The sequence below is a fragment of the Gigantopelta aegis genome, chromosome 2, assembly GCF_016097555.1.
Source record: "Gigantopelta aegis isolate Gae_Host chromosome 2, Gae_host_genome, whole genome shotgun sequence".
NCBI lineage: Eukaryota > Metazoa > Mollusca > Gastropoda > Neomphalida > Peltospiridae > Gigantopelta > Gigantopelta aegis.
The window spans coordinates 50545347-50559085 of record NC_054700.1 but is presented as its reverse complement, the minus strand read 5'-3'; the positions used below and the strand labels follow the sequence as shown (position 1 = coordinate 50559085).

Sequence of the window (13739 nt, the reverse complement as noted above, 5' to 3'; positions counted from 1 at the left end):
AACTGAAGATACTCAGGTTATATAATAACAGTGATAGAAATAAGTAGAATTTGTTACTATAGTCCACCGGACAAGTGCATCTAGAAATCTATTTGTCCACCAATATTTTCACTTGTCCAAATGAGTTGTTAGTTTTATTTAAATGCAATGACAGTGTGTTTGGTTGCTCAAAATCAAACATCATACAGTTTAATTGCCTGTCCACTGGATAACCACTGATGTCAATTTTGTTTGTCTGAGCAGATTTTCACTTGTCAGGACAAACGGACAAATGCTTATTTCGGACACTGAATAATCTGTATTACCGGTACAACTGAAGATACTCATGTTATTTAATAATCTGTGCTATATGTTGCATATTACAACTGAAGATGCTAATATTATATAATATTTTCTGCTATATGTTGCATATTACCAACTGAAGATGCTAATGTTATATAATAATTTCTGCTATATGTTGCATATTACAACTGAAGATGCTAATGTTTTATAATAATCTGTGCTACTTGTTGCATATTACCAACTGAAGATGCTGAATAGTGCATAACAACCTATTTAATGTTGCAGCACCAGAAACCACTTGCCAAACCGGTGAGCATGAATGCTCTGTCATCTTGTGTTTCCAGTCCTTCAGGCTTCGAAATTTCTAATAACTACACAATTCTACACATTCTCTTTGGGTTTGGCTTTTTTCATGGGTTCATGGGTTGCTGTGTGCTATCTTCTCATACTCTTGACATTGATATACATGACATTGTGTAATACTGGTAATAGACGTAATACAAAGATATACATGTGTTGTAATACTGGTAATAGATGTAATACAAAGATATACCAGTGTTGTAATACTGGTAATAGATGTAATACAAAGATATACCAGTGTTGTAATAGGTGTAATACAAAGATATACATCTGTTGTAATACTGGTAATAGATGTAATACAAAGATATACCAGTGTTGTAATACTGGTAATAGATGTAATACAAAGATATACATGTGTTGTAATACTGGTAATAGACGTAATACAAAGATATACATGTGTTGTAATACTGGTAATAGATGTAATACAAAGATATACCTCTGTTGTAATACTGGTAATAGATGTAATACAAAGATATACCTCTGTTGTAATACTGGTAATAGACAATACAAAGATATACATGTGTTGTAATACTGGTAATAGACATAATACAAAGATATACATACATGTGTAATACTGGTAATAGACGTAATACAAAGATATACATGTGTTGTAATACTGGTAATAGACATAATACAAAGATATACATACATGTGTAATACTGGTAATAGACGTAATACAAAGATATACCAGTGTTGTAATAATACTGGTAATAGACGTAATACAAAGATATACCAGTGTTGTAATACTGGTAATAGACGTAATACAAAGATATACATGTGTTGTAATACTGGTAATAGATGTAATACAAAGATATACCTGTGTTGTAATACTGGTAATAGATGTAATACAAAGATATACCTCTGTTGTAATACTGGTAATAGACAATACAAAGATATACATGTGTTGTAATACTGGTAATAGACATAATACAAAGATATACATACTTGTGTAATACTGGTTATAGACTAAATACGAAAATAAACAAAAGGAGATCTATCTCATTTGATGTAAGATATTCATTAAGCTACATTAGTAGAAGTCTACGTTGATATGACAAGTGTAATTTATCTTAATAAAACTACATGTATGTTCACCTCATACAGTAAAGTCAATGTTTTTCCCACTACACTGATGTAAACCTAAAATTTTATCTGAGAATATCATTAGATTTTGGTTTTCTCATGCACTAAAGCATTCGTTTAATTTGTATAAATGTAGAGTAGTTTTCATGATAATATATGGATTTTTATAGTTAGCAGCCCCCCTTCTCCACCCCTTTAACAAGTACATGTTTAGTTCCCCTCAGGTATGATGAATCTTTATATACCGCTGAATTAAATATTGGTTATGCGTGATAACATGCACCCTTAAAATTATACCAACAATAATTACAGAAGCACATGTCCGATTATTCGTGTACAGCATATCACAAACATGTTGAACCTAATTTCGAAGCCTGATCCTCATTTCTTATTTCTCCTGACCATTTAACATGTTGCATGTTTTCAGATTACATCTTTCTAATTTATATCGTTCTGCTGGGAACATGCTGTGTGTGATATTCATGTACTGTTGACAAATTTTTATGTCTTTGGGTTTTTTCCCTCTAATCATAACTCATCATTGTGCATTGTTTCCTATTGTACATGTTCATTGTTTATGGTCCTCACCTTCCCCCACCCCCTTTGCATGAATTTGTACATGGAAATATTTGACTCAGGTTCGTAATCATGATCTGTTGATTGTAAAGTTATTGTTTCCAGGCATTTATTGCAGAGCCAGATTCACTACCAGCTTCTGTCTGCTAAATGCTAGGCTAAGACTTCCAACTATCAAGACAGAATTGGCCAACTCGTCGATCTATCGACTGTCCCGTTGTTAATCTGAGTGCTCTAAACTGTACAACTCATTTCTAATCGTATTCAACACCTACGACCGATTAGTTGTTAATCTGAGCACATCAGTCGTTGGTCGGGAATGGGAACAATTACAATGCAAATGTCAAGTTGGCTAACTGTCATTGACAATTGATAGTCTGAAACTAGCATTACCACCCATTGCCAGTTGTGTCAATATTCATTTTAACAATTACAAGACAATTGTTTAGATATTTCTAAAACATTTTTTAAAAGAATAGCCAATGGCATGGTGACAATCTCTCATATAACTGTAAATATCGATTTATAAACAAAAATGTGTTGAGTGCGTCATTAAAATAAAACATTTCGTCAGTGTTATTTTCATTATACGGTTGCTATCTGTGACACCTACTATAATTAGGCTATGTTAATTCTTTTAAACCGCTATTCCTAAGCAAAGATGGATATTAAGTACGTTGACAAATGAAAGAATTGCATTCCACTGATGAAAGCAGTGTGATGCTGCCGAAACATTTGAGTACAATTTGTGACCAAAGCAATGAAGTGTTTTGACTTTTCTCAATTCGAGATTTTTGTATATTTTTTGTCTTATTTTTCCTGCCCCACACAAAAAGGAAAATCAGTTACCACCCTTAATCTTGATTTTTTTTTTTTTTTTTTTTTTTTTTAAATCATGGCTTCATGTACATATTAAAGATTAAGGATATATATTGTATTGTGAACTTTTCAAACATTTTACCTTTCTCTTCAGAAATTGTTTTCATCTATTGAAAACTAATTGTATTCTTTGTATATATTCCTCTTCTTCTTCTTTTCTTCCATTGAAAACTAATTGTATTCTTTGTATATATTCCTCTTCTTCTTCTTTTCTTCCATTGAAAACTAATTGTATTCTTTGTGTATCTTCCTTTCTTCTTTTTGCTGCTGCTTTGCTTGGTTCAGGTGAAAGGTTTAAATCTACCTGGAATTCACAATCCTAACTTTTCACAGTTTGTGCTTGATAGAAGCAAACGCATGTTAAGACTGGTGAGCTTTCAGTGATATGGCTCGAAATTCCTGTCTCCTTTTCTACACTACAGATGCACAGTGTAGTTTTTGTGTTGTGCATGTACACAAATGTAGCTTGGCTATTCAACAATTAGATTGTTTTAATATTATGTTGTAACTAGGCTAGATTTCAATTAGCTGATTAGAATACTGGTGCAAGATATTGTTTATCTTGTAGCTACTACTACTGATAATCGTAAGAAAATAAAAATAAAAATTATATTGTATTGTTTTGTAATCTTATAGGAATTACGTGTATATGTATTGAACATGGAGGAGAAATTTCAGCTGTTTAAAATATTGGGTTAAAAAACTGTTTTTGTAATACGTTGGGTTACATTTAAAATTTAAAGAGACCTCTGAATACTGGGCTAAGAACCTTTATATGCTGAAGTCATGTAATAACCACAGATCAAATCATATTACAAAAACATCTGTATAATTATATATTTAACATCTAATATCGACAAAATAGACGAAACAGTGTTAAATATTCTATCAATTTTATTTAACATCTAATAGTCACAAATTAAATAATGCTACAAATACCATATATATATATATATATATATGTAATACCTATTGGCACATACTAACATACAATGTAGTTAGCACCTAATAGCCACAAAATAAAGTCTGTTAACACAAATATATATTTAACACCTAATAACCAGGGGTGAGAATTCTCCTCGGATCAGCTGTTTTCTTCTCATGGAACATTGCATTTCCTCGCATTTTATCATCCTTTCCTCCAAAATGTCTCAGATGGCACAGATTTTAACCTAGAATTTCAAGAATTTCCGGGACCCCTCTAGATTTCCTCTTTTTTACAGTTCACCAATTCCCACCCCTGAATAACAAAATATATTATTATTAAACATTGTTACAAATACCATATATTAATTACAATTATATTTAACACTTACATGTACAAATACAGAACATCATGCATACACTAATTTCACTTCTTGTTTAATGCATGAGTTTAATGTGCATACGGATGAATTATACGTGTATGAGTGGTATGTTCTTGCACACAAATAGCCAGGGTTTCTGCCAGAGGGTAAAACAGGTATGGCGCCATACCCAAATTATTATTTTTTTAAAGTTAACTTTTTCACAAAATTAATTACTCTTATCATTACTGTATGATTTTCTTAACCCTAACCCTAAACTTGACCCATTTTCATTCTAGGCCCCCCATACTCCCTGTTGACTGTGGTTGCATTCAATTTCATAGCGCCATACCCAAAAATTTCTTTCTGGCAGAAACACTGATAGCAGACAGTGCAAGAAATAAGAAGCCTATATGTGTAACATGTATGATGTTCTGTATATATGTACCAGAGGTACTTCTAGTATAATGCTACATGTAGTTACAGTTGTTTCTTGTTTCTTCAGATGCATTGTGAACCTGCTACGTTAACCAATGAACCAGCATGACTTTTTATTGTAGCTAGCCACGAGTGTCTGGGGCCTGATTCACTAAACTCTCGCAACTTTGTGATCTCTTACTAGTGCAATGCTAAAAGACTTGCAAAGATGATGCTTTGTTGTCTAGCAGAGCCTAAGAGACCTTTGTGAATTAGGCCCCTGTTCTCTAATGTGATGCATATATAATTTGTAGAATTTTACAAAAATAAAATGTCAGTCTCTATTAATTCTGTATGAGGATATATAGTTATAAATTAAATTATATGCTGCAAACATATCCATGGAAAAAAACCTCAATGTTTTGGGGGTTTTAAAGAAATTTTGGATTTTAGTGTCATTCTAAGCACGTCCTGTAAATGTTCTCTGTTAACAATCTCACAATAATAGTCAAAATAACCCCATCCTTTTTCAGGCCTTGCAAAGTGTACCATTTGGGGGTTTTCAAGGTCATTTTCATCTTTCATACTTCCAACATGTTATTTTGTTCATCAAAACCAAATACTTTAGAGGCAGCATATAATTGTACAGTCACATTTCTCCATTAATATATAAAGCAAATATTTAAACCAAAATGCATGCGTAACACCATGTAATGAATACATGTAATGTTTTAAGCTTACTAAAATAAACTAACGAGGGAGGCTTTAATAATGTACTTTAAAAAAAAAAAATGATACTATGTTGTTAAATGTGTAAGGAAGCCGACATATATAGTTTTGTATTGAAAATAGACTGTTTCTTTTATTTTGTATTCATGATGTAGTCAAACCTGTCTTAAGTAACCACCTGATAAACTCACCTCTTAATGCAAGTGACTGCTTTATATGGGTCAATTTAGGGGGTTTTAAGATTTTAGACAAATAATATTGTGGCTTTTTAAGGGTCAAATTAAAAAACAAAACAATTTTTAATGGATTTAAAATATGCATGTTACGGTGTTTGCTTCATATAGTGATTAATTAATTAAGAAGGTTTCTTTGTATTACTAGTAAGGCCTAAAAAACGTGTGTTTTAGGAAATATGCCGAAATATTTTGGGGTACATCAGCTTTTTTCCTGCTTTTTTAAACTACATTTACCCCAACAGGTCCAGATAAATCTTAATGTATGTATTACTTTCACCTACATATACATATTAATAAATAAAAAATAAAAATTAATAAATTGAAAATAATTACGGTCAGGTTTCTGCCAGAGATTACGAAGGGTAAAATTACGTATGCTAAATCTTGGAAATTGATAGAATTTTTTTATAACTTTTAGAAAAATTATAGTAAGAGAGCTGATGTTTAAAACTTGTCAAAGTACATTCAAATTAAGTGTCCAATTTCAAAAGATTTTAAACACCTAGCAGGGGCACATACATGTATGGTCTGTTTTGTTTTCTGGCAGAAAGCCTGGGTAGGGTCAGGTTCCCGGAAACACATTGTTTTTCAGGCCTAAGCAGATACTGTACAATGTCATGTAGTTATTAATACTATTATCCTGTTCAATTATTTAGACCCAAAGTTTTTTGCAAATGTTACGTTTATTTCCTATTCGATATTTGTTTTCTTTGCATTTACATGAAAACAAACCCAAACCCCGACAGGTTTTATATACAAATCATCATATAAAATGCACGAAGTTGACTTAATTCCACTTTTTAAAAATCTGTGTGTGTTCGGAATGCACGTTATTTCTCCTATAAATAACTAAGGTCATTTGCATATCAAAAGCATCATTCTATAGTGCGTTTCAAACTAATGTTCGGTTCTATCATCCTATCTGCACAAATCGTAGTATGACCTATATTTAAGAAAATATCTGTAAACATGATTCAGGTGGGGAGTTCAAGTGACAAAACCTCAGTTTGAAAAAAAAAATGTATCAAATATTATAATTATATTGTGGAATACACAAGTGCATGCGCTGAAGGGAGAGACATACAGAGAGAGAGAGAGAGAGAGAGAGAGAGAGAGAGAGAGAGAGAGAGAGAGAGAGAGAGAGAGAGGAGAGAGGGGAGGGGGGGGGGGGGGGGGAGGGAGAGAGAGAGAGAGAGACGTCATTTATGTAACGACGCACTCAACATATTTTAATCTATGGTTATATGGTTATAGGGAGAGAGAGAGAGAAGAATATGGTATGCATGCGATTGGTGGAGGTGTGACCCTCTGCATAACCCCAACCCCAGTTGAGGCTTCTTTTGTATATGGAGTGGGACGTAGCTCAGAGGTAAAGCGTTCGCTCATGGTAGATCGACTGATCGATCCCACATTGGCCTGGGTTGTGTCTAGTTCCAGCCTGTGCACCACAACTGTTGTATAAAGGCTGTGGTATGTGCTATCCTGTCTATGGGATGGTGCATATAAAACGTCCCTTATTGCTTATCAAAATTGCTTATCAGAAACAGTGGCCCATATGGCGGTAGCGAGTTTCTTTCTCACTGTCATAATGCTCCTTAACCGTTTTGTCTGACGCCACATAAACGTATATCAAATGCGTTGAATGTGTCGTTAAATAAACATTTCTCTCGTATGTATGTGTAGTCTATATGCATTTCTAGTCGATTAGTTTATAGGTTGTTAGGTTGTTTGATAGTGAATGATATGGAAATAAATTGTTTTTGGTGTTAAAGAGTTCATGCATACATTAAAGTAATACTCCTGATGGGTATGGAGAAATAACTTAATCAGTCGACGAACTCATTTCTTCATCACTATCTTCGTTAAGGGGGACTATCACAGGGGGTATTTTATTTCTTATAAAACTATTTTGTTTTCTAAAATCTTCTTCGATCTTTATTACATGTTTAACTGCGTCAGAGAAGTGTGTAGGTGTGACAGAGTTCAATGCATGTGCAAGTTCTCTCCGCACTGTGGTCATTTTACCATCATTATGACGAGCTATGTGCCCTTTGACTTGACTCCAGATCAGTTCTATCGGATTGAGTTCAGAATGTCTTGGCGGCAGTCTTAGACACAAGTGCCCATGGCATTCAGCAATATCATCAGTAACAAATTGCTTTGCACATTTGTTACTTTTCACAAGTTCAATAAAGAACTGGCTTTGTCATGTTACTCTCAAAAGGTATACTTTTGTTTCGTAGCCATGACTGAATTTCTTCCTTTTTAGCGTTTAGTGCAGGACATCGTGTAATCTCAGATAATTTGTTGTGGTAGCTTGCGTTATCCATGACGATAACAGAAGGTTCTGGTAGAGAAGGCATAAGTTGTTCTTCAAACCATTTGATGAAATTTTCATGATTCATCTCACCATGATAGTCTCCGTCTGTTTTTTTTAGCCTCAAAGATCAATTCACAGCCATCTATCAATCCATATTTATCACAGCCAGCATGACAAATAATAAGTCTTTTTCCCTTCCCAGTCACCGAACAGAGTTTAGGAACTCGATCAGCAGCGTGTGATTTCGGCAGGTGATTGGCGGTACTTGTGCCCGGGTGGATATCTGTCCAGTGGTGGGATGTTGTGTGGTTGACATTCACCCAGGTCTCATCTTGATACACTATTAAATACCCCTGTTCTCGTAAACTGGATATTTCATGGAGATAGGACAGTCTCCTGTCTGATATATTGGCGTCCTCAAAAATCACTTTTCCGGTTGTAGACATGTTGGTATTTAAAATCGAGGTCATGGAGTGTTCTTCGTAAAGTTGATATGGATATGTTGATTCCACATTCCTCCCTTAAAGCCACGTTAATCTTATGTAATGTAGGTAATTCGCCCTCTCTATAAAATCTGTATACTCGTCGTCTAATAACATCTTTATCAAATAAATCGATGAGTTTTCGGTCGCGTTTTTTAACAGTGATTTCTGTGCTTGGATTCGTAGAGCTTAGATTTTTCACAGTTCTTTTTACTGTTGAAACCGAAACTTTAAGTGCAGCGGCAACTCGATCGACAATTCGATAAGAAGCATACCTAGGTCTACCGTGCTGATATTCATCTTCAAAATAATCGAAAACGTCCTTAATACACGATTTTACATCAACTGAAGTGTTTTTCGATTTACCCATATTTTTCCTCAAATAACAATAACAAGAATGTCGACTAATACATTTTCAATGAATTTATATACCCTACCTAACTTGTATTTTACGTGGTTTACACATTGCTACAATAGCACGTGCAGTCATAGATCGAAATAATGATGTTATTGACCAAGCAATGCTATCGTATTTTGGACATTCAGGGCTGTGTCTGCAGGATGAAAAAGTGGTTGAACCCATACGAGTCCGAACAATAGCCCTTTGGTTTTTCGCATTACAAATGTAACACCCCACCCCCAAACCCCAGCCCCTAGCACCACCATAAATACTATATATACACATGTATATACGTGTATATATATATATATATATATATATATATACACACACGTATGAGTTCCCAATTTAGAGGCAAATTAAATAACATTTTTATTATTATTTGATGTTGGTGGTCTTTGACATTTTATCCCCCCCCCCCCCCCCCCCCGGTCTTCTGGGTCTGGCCCTGCATTAAATTTATTTATAAATTTGGAAAGCACATTCCTGCGGTGTGTGAGGTGATTTGTGTTTATTACTGTGCTACACCTCAGTTGTGTTAGGTTAGGTATGGTATGCTAATATATAATTGATATAATAAAATAAAAATACATAATACATTAGCTAAATTGATTAAATATAATGCACCTACAAGAAAGGGTTACATGTTCTGTTTGTTTACATCTATGTTTAACGGAAAGATTAGACAATGCTGTTACACACTGCAAAACAATAATAACCTTGATTTAGTGAAACAAGCTATAATGGCCTTCACATAGCCTCAGATCCCAATCTTTTGATATGCAAATGACCGTAGTTATTTATAGGAGAAATAACGTGCATTCCGAACACACACAGATTTTTAAAAAGTGGAATTAAGTCAACTTCGTGCATTTTATATGATGATTTGTATATAAAACCTGTCGGGGGTTTGGGTTTGTTTTCATGTAAATGCAAAGAAAACAAATATTGAATAGGAAATAAACGTAACATTTGCAAAAAACTTTGGGTCTAAATAAACAGGATAATAGTAGTGTGTTTGCTGGCATTATATTGTGAACTATCATAACATATGATTGTCCAAATATTGCAGTATCCAACATAGCTGTTTGTGTTTTTGTTGTTGTAATATTCATGTGCTGTAATATCTAATTTTCAGAACATGTTATCTTGTGTGTTTAAATGTTTTTAAAAATAATTATATCAAAAGATATTTTGAAGTTTACTGCAGGCGAACTAACATGCATTATTTTAACAGGGTATTTCAAAATATATGTATATAAATTAACATAGTACGTAATATACATGTAAATGTGTTGCTTTATGAGAATCGCATGTATAGAAATGAGGGTGGACTGATTGCTTTTGGGACGCACTAAATACTGTAGACTAAAGTGTACAGAACTACTTACTGCCAGGAAGACTCAGAGCATTTTAATATACATGTACTCATGGCTATTGGCCATTGCCAATACATAACTTAAATTACAGAGGGGAAGGGAGTTGGTGACAAAAAAAAGAGAAGAGATTTAGGCTATAATCATTTACATGTACAGGTAGGATAGACAAAAAAAGATTTTGTAAACTACAAACGGTTAGCTACAGTCCTGCTACACCAGTATATATATGATGCATTTAAAGGAAAGGAAGGAAATGTTTTATTTAACGATGCACTCAACACATTTTATTTACGGTTATATGGCGTCGCATTTAAAGAGACTTGAAGATTTTTAATGGGATCTGTGCAGGGCGGGACGTAGACCAGTGGTAAAGCGCTCGCTTGATGCGCGGTCAGTCTGGGATCGATACCCGTCTGTGGGCCCATTGGGCCATTTCTCATTCTAGCCAGTACACCATGACTGGTACATCAAAAGCCGTGATATGTACTGCCCTGTCTGTGGCATGGTGCATATAAAAGATCCCTTGCTGCTAATCGGAAAGAGTAGCCCATGAAGTGGCGACAGCGGGTTTGCTCTATCAATATCTGTGTGGTCCTTAACCATGTGTCTGTTGCTATATAACCGTAAATAAAATGTGTTGAGTGCGTCATTAAATAAAATGTTTCCTTTTTTTCTTAATGGGATCTGTAAATTGAAAGCTGTACAGTACAGGCATGTTTGAAAACAAATTTATTATTCCTAAATTTTTATGACTAAATCAAATTATTTTTACATTTTCATGACTAAACTAGCTACCTGTTTGAAAACAAATTTATTATTCCTAAATTTTTATGACTAAATCAAATTATTTTTACATTTTCATGACTAAACTAGCTACCTGTTTGAAAACAAATTTATTATTCCTAAATTTTTATGACTAAATCAAATTATTTTTACATTTTCATGACTAAACTAGCTACCTGTTTGAAAACAAATTTATTATTCTTAAAATTTTTATGACTAAATCAAATTATTTTTACATTTTCATGACTAAACTAGCTACCTGTTTGAAAACAAATTTATTATTCCTAAATTTTTATGACTAAATCAAATTATTTTTACATTTTCATGACTAAACTAGCTACCTGTTTGAAAACAAATTTATTATTCCTAAATTTTTATGACTAAATCAAATTATTTTTACATTTTCATGACTAAACTAGCTACCTGTTTGAAAACAAATTTATTATTCCTAAATTTTTATGACTAAATCAAATTATTTTACATTTTCATGACTAAACTAGCTACCTGTTTGAAAACAAATTTATTATTCCTAAATTTTTATGACTAAATCAAATTATTTTTACATTTTCATGACTAAACTAGCTACCTGTTTGAAAACAAATTTATTATTCCTAAATTTTTATGACTAAATCAAATTATTTTTACATTTTCATGACTAAACTAGCTACCTGTTTGAAAACAAATTTATTATTCCTAAATTTTTATGACTAAATCAAATTATTTTTACATTTTCATGACTAAACTAGCTACCTGTTTGAAAACAAATTTATTATTCCTAAATTTTTATGACTAAATCAAATTATTTTTACATTTTCATGACTAAACTAGCTACCTGTTTGAAAACAAATTTATTATTCCTAAATTTTTATGACTACTGAATCAAATTATTTTACAATTATTTTTACATTTTTGACTAGACTAGCTACCTGTTTGAAAACAAATTTATTATTCCTAAATTTTTATGACTAAATCAAATTATTTTTACATTTTCATGACTAGACTAGCTACCTGTTTGAAAACAAATTTATTATTCCTAAATTTTTATGACTAAATCAAATTATTTTTACATTTTCATGACTAGACTAGCTACCTGTTTGAAAACAAATTTATTATTCCTAAATTTTTATGACTAAATCAAATTATTTTTACATTTTCATGACTAAACTAGCTACCTGTTTGAAAACAAATTTATTATTCCTAAATTTTATGACTAAATCAAATTATTTTTACATTTTCATGACTAGACTAGCTACCTGTTTGAAAACAAATTTATTATTCCTAAATTTTTATGACTAAATCAAATTATTTTTACATTTTCATGACTAGACTAGCTACCTGTTTGAAAACAAATTTATTATTCCTAAATTTTTATGACTAAATCAAATTATTTTTACATTTTCATGACTAGACTAGCTACCTGTTTGAAAACAAATTTATTATTCCTAAATTTTTATGACTAAATCAAATTATTTTTACATTTTCATGACTAAACTAGCTACCTGTTTGAAAACAAATTTATTATTCCTAAATTTTTATGACTAAATCAAATTATTTTTACATTTTCATGACTAGACTAGCTACCTGTTTGAAAACAAATTTATTATTCCTAAATTTTTATGACTAAATCAAATTATTTTTACATTTTCATGACTAGACTAGCTACCTGTTTGAAAACAAATTTATTATTCCTAAATTTTTATGACTAAATCAAATTATTTTTACATTTTCATGACTAGACTAGCTACCTGTTTGAAAACAAATTTATTATTCTTAAATTTTTATGACTAAATAAAATTATTTTTACATTTTCATGACTAGACTAGCTACCTGTTTGAAAACAAATTTATTATTCTTAACTTTTTATGACTAACTAAAATTATTCTTACATTTTCATGACTACACTAGCTACCTGTTTGAAAACAAATTTATTATTCCTAAATTTTTATGACTAAATCAAATTATTTTTACATTTTCATGACTAGACTAGCTACCTGTTTGAAAACAAATTTATTATTCCTAAATTTTTATGACTAAATCAAATTATTTTTACATTTTCATGACTAGACTAGCTACCTGTTTGAAAACAAATTTATTATTCTTAAATTTTTATGACTAAATAAAATTATTTTTACATTTTCATGACTAGACTAGCTACCTGTTTGAAAACAAATTTATTATTCTTAACTTTTTATGACTAACTAAAATTATTCTTACATTTTCATGACTACACTAGCTACCTGTTTGAAAACAAATTTATTATTCTTAAATTTTTATGACTAAATAAAATTATTTTTACATTTTCATGACTAAACTAGCTACCTGTTTGAAAACAAATTTATTATTCTTAAAATTTTTATGACTAAATCAAATTATTTTTACATTTTCATGACTAGACTAGCTACCTGTTTGAAAACAAATTTATTATTCTTAAATTTTTATGACTAAATAAAATTATTTTTACATTTTCATGACTAGACTAGCTACCTGTTTGAAAACAAATTTATTATTCTTAACTTTTTATGACTAA

General features: G+C 31.6%; 1 protein-coding gene across 2 annotated transcripts in view; it reads left to right on the top strand.

Moving 5' to 3' along the window:
- Positions 1-13739, top strand: part of LOC121386723 (dmX-like protein 2) — a 158103-nt gene that overhangs the window by 131840 nt on the left and 12524 nt on the right. The gene's annotated exons all lie outside the window — the stretch shown is intronic.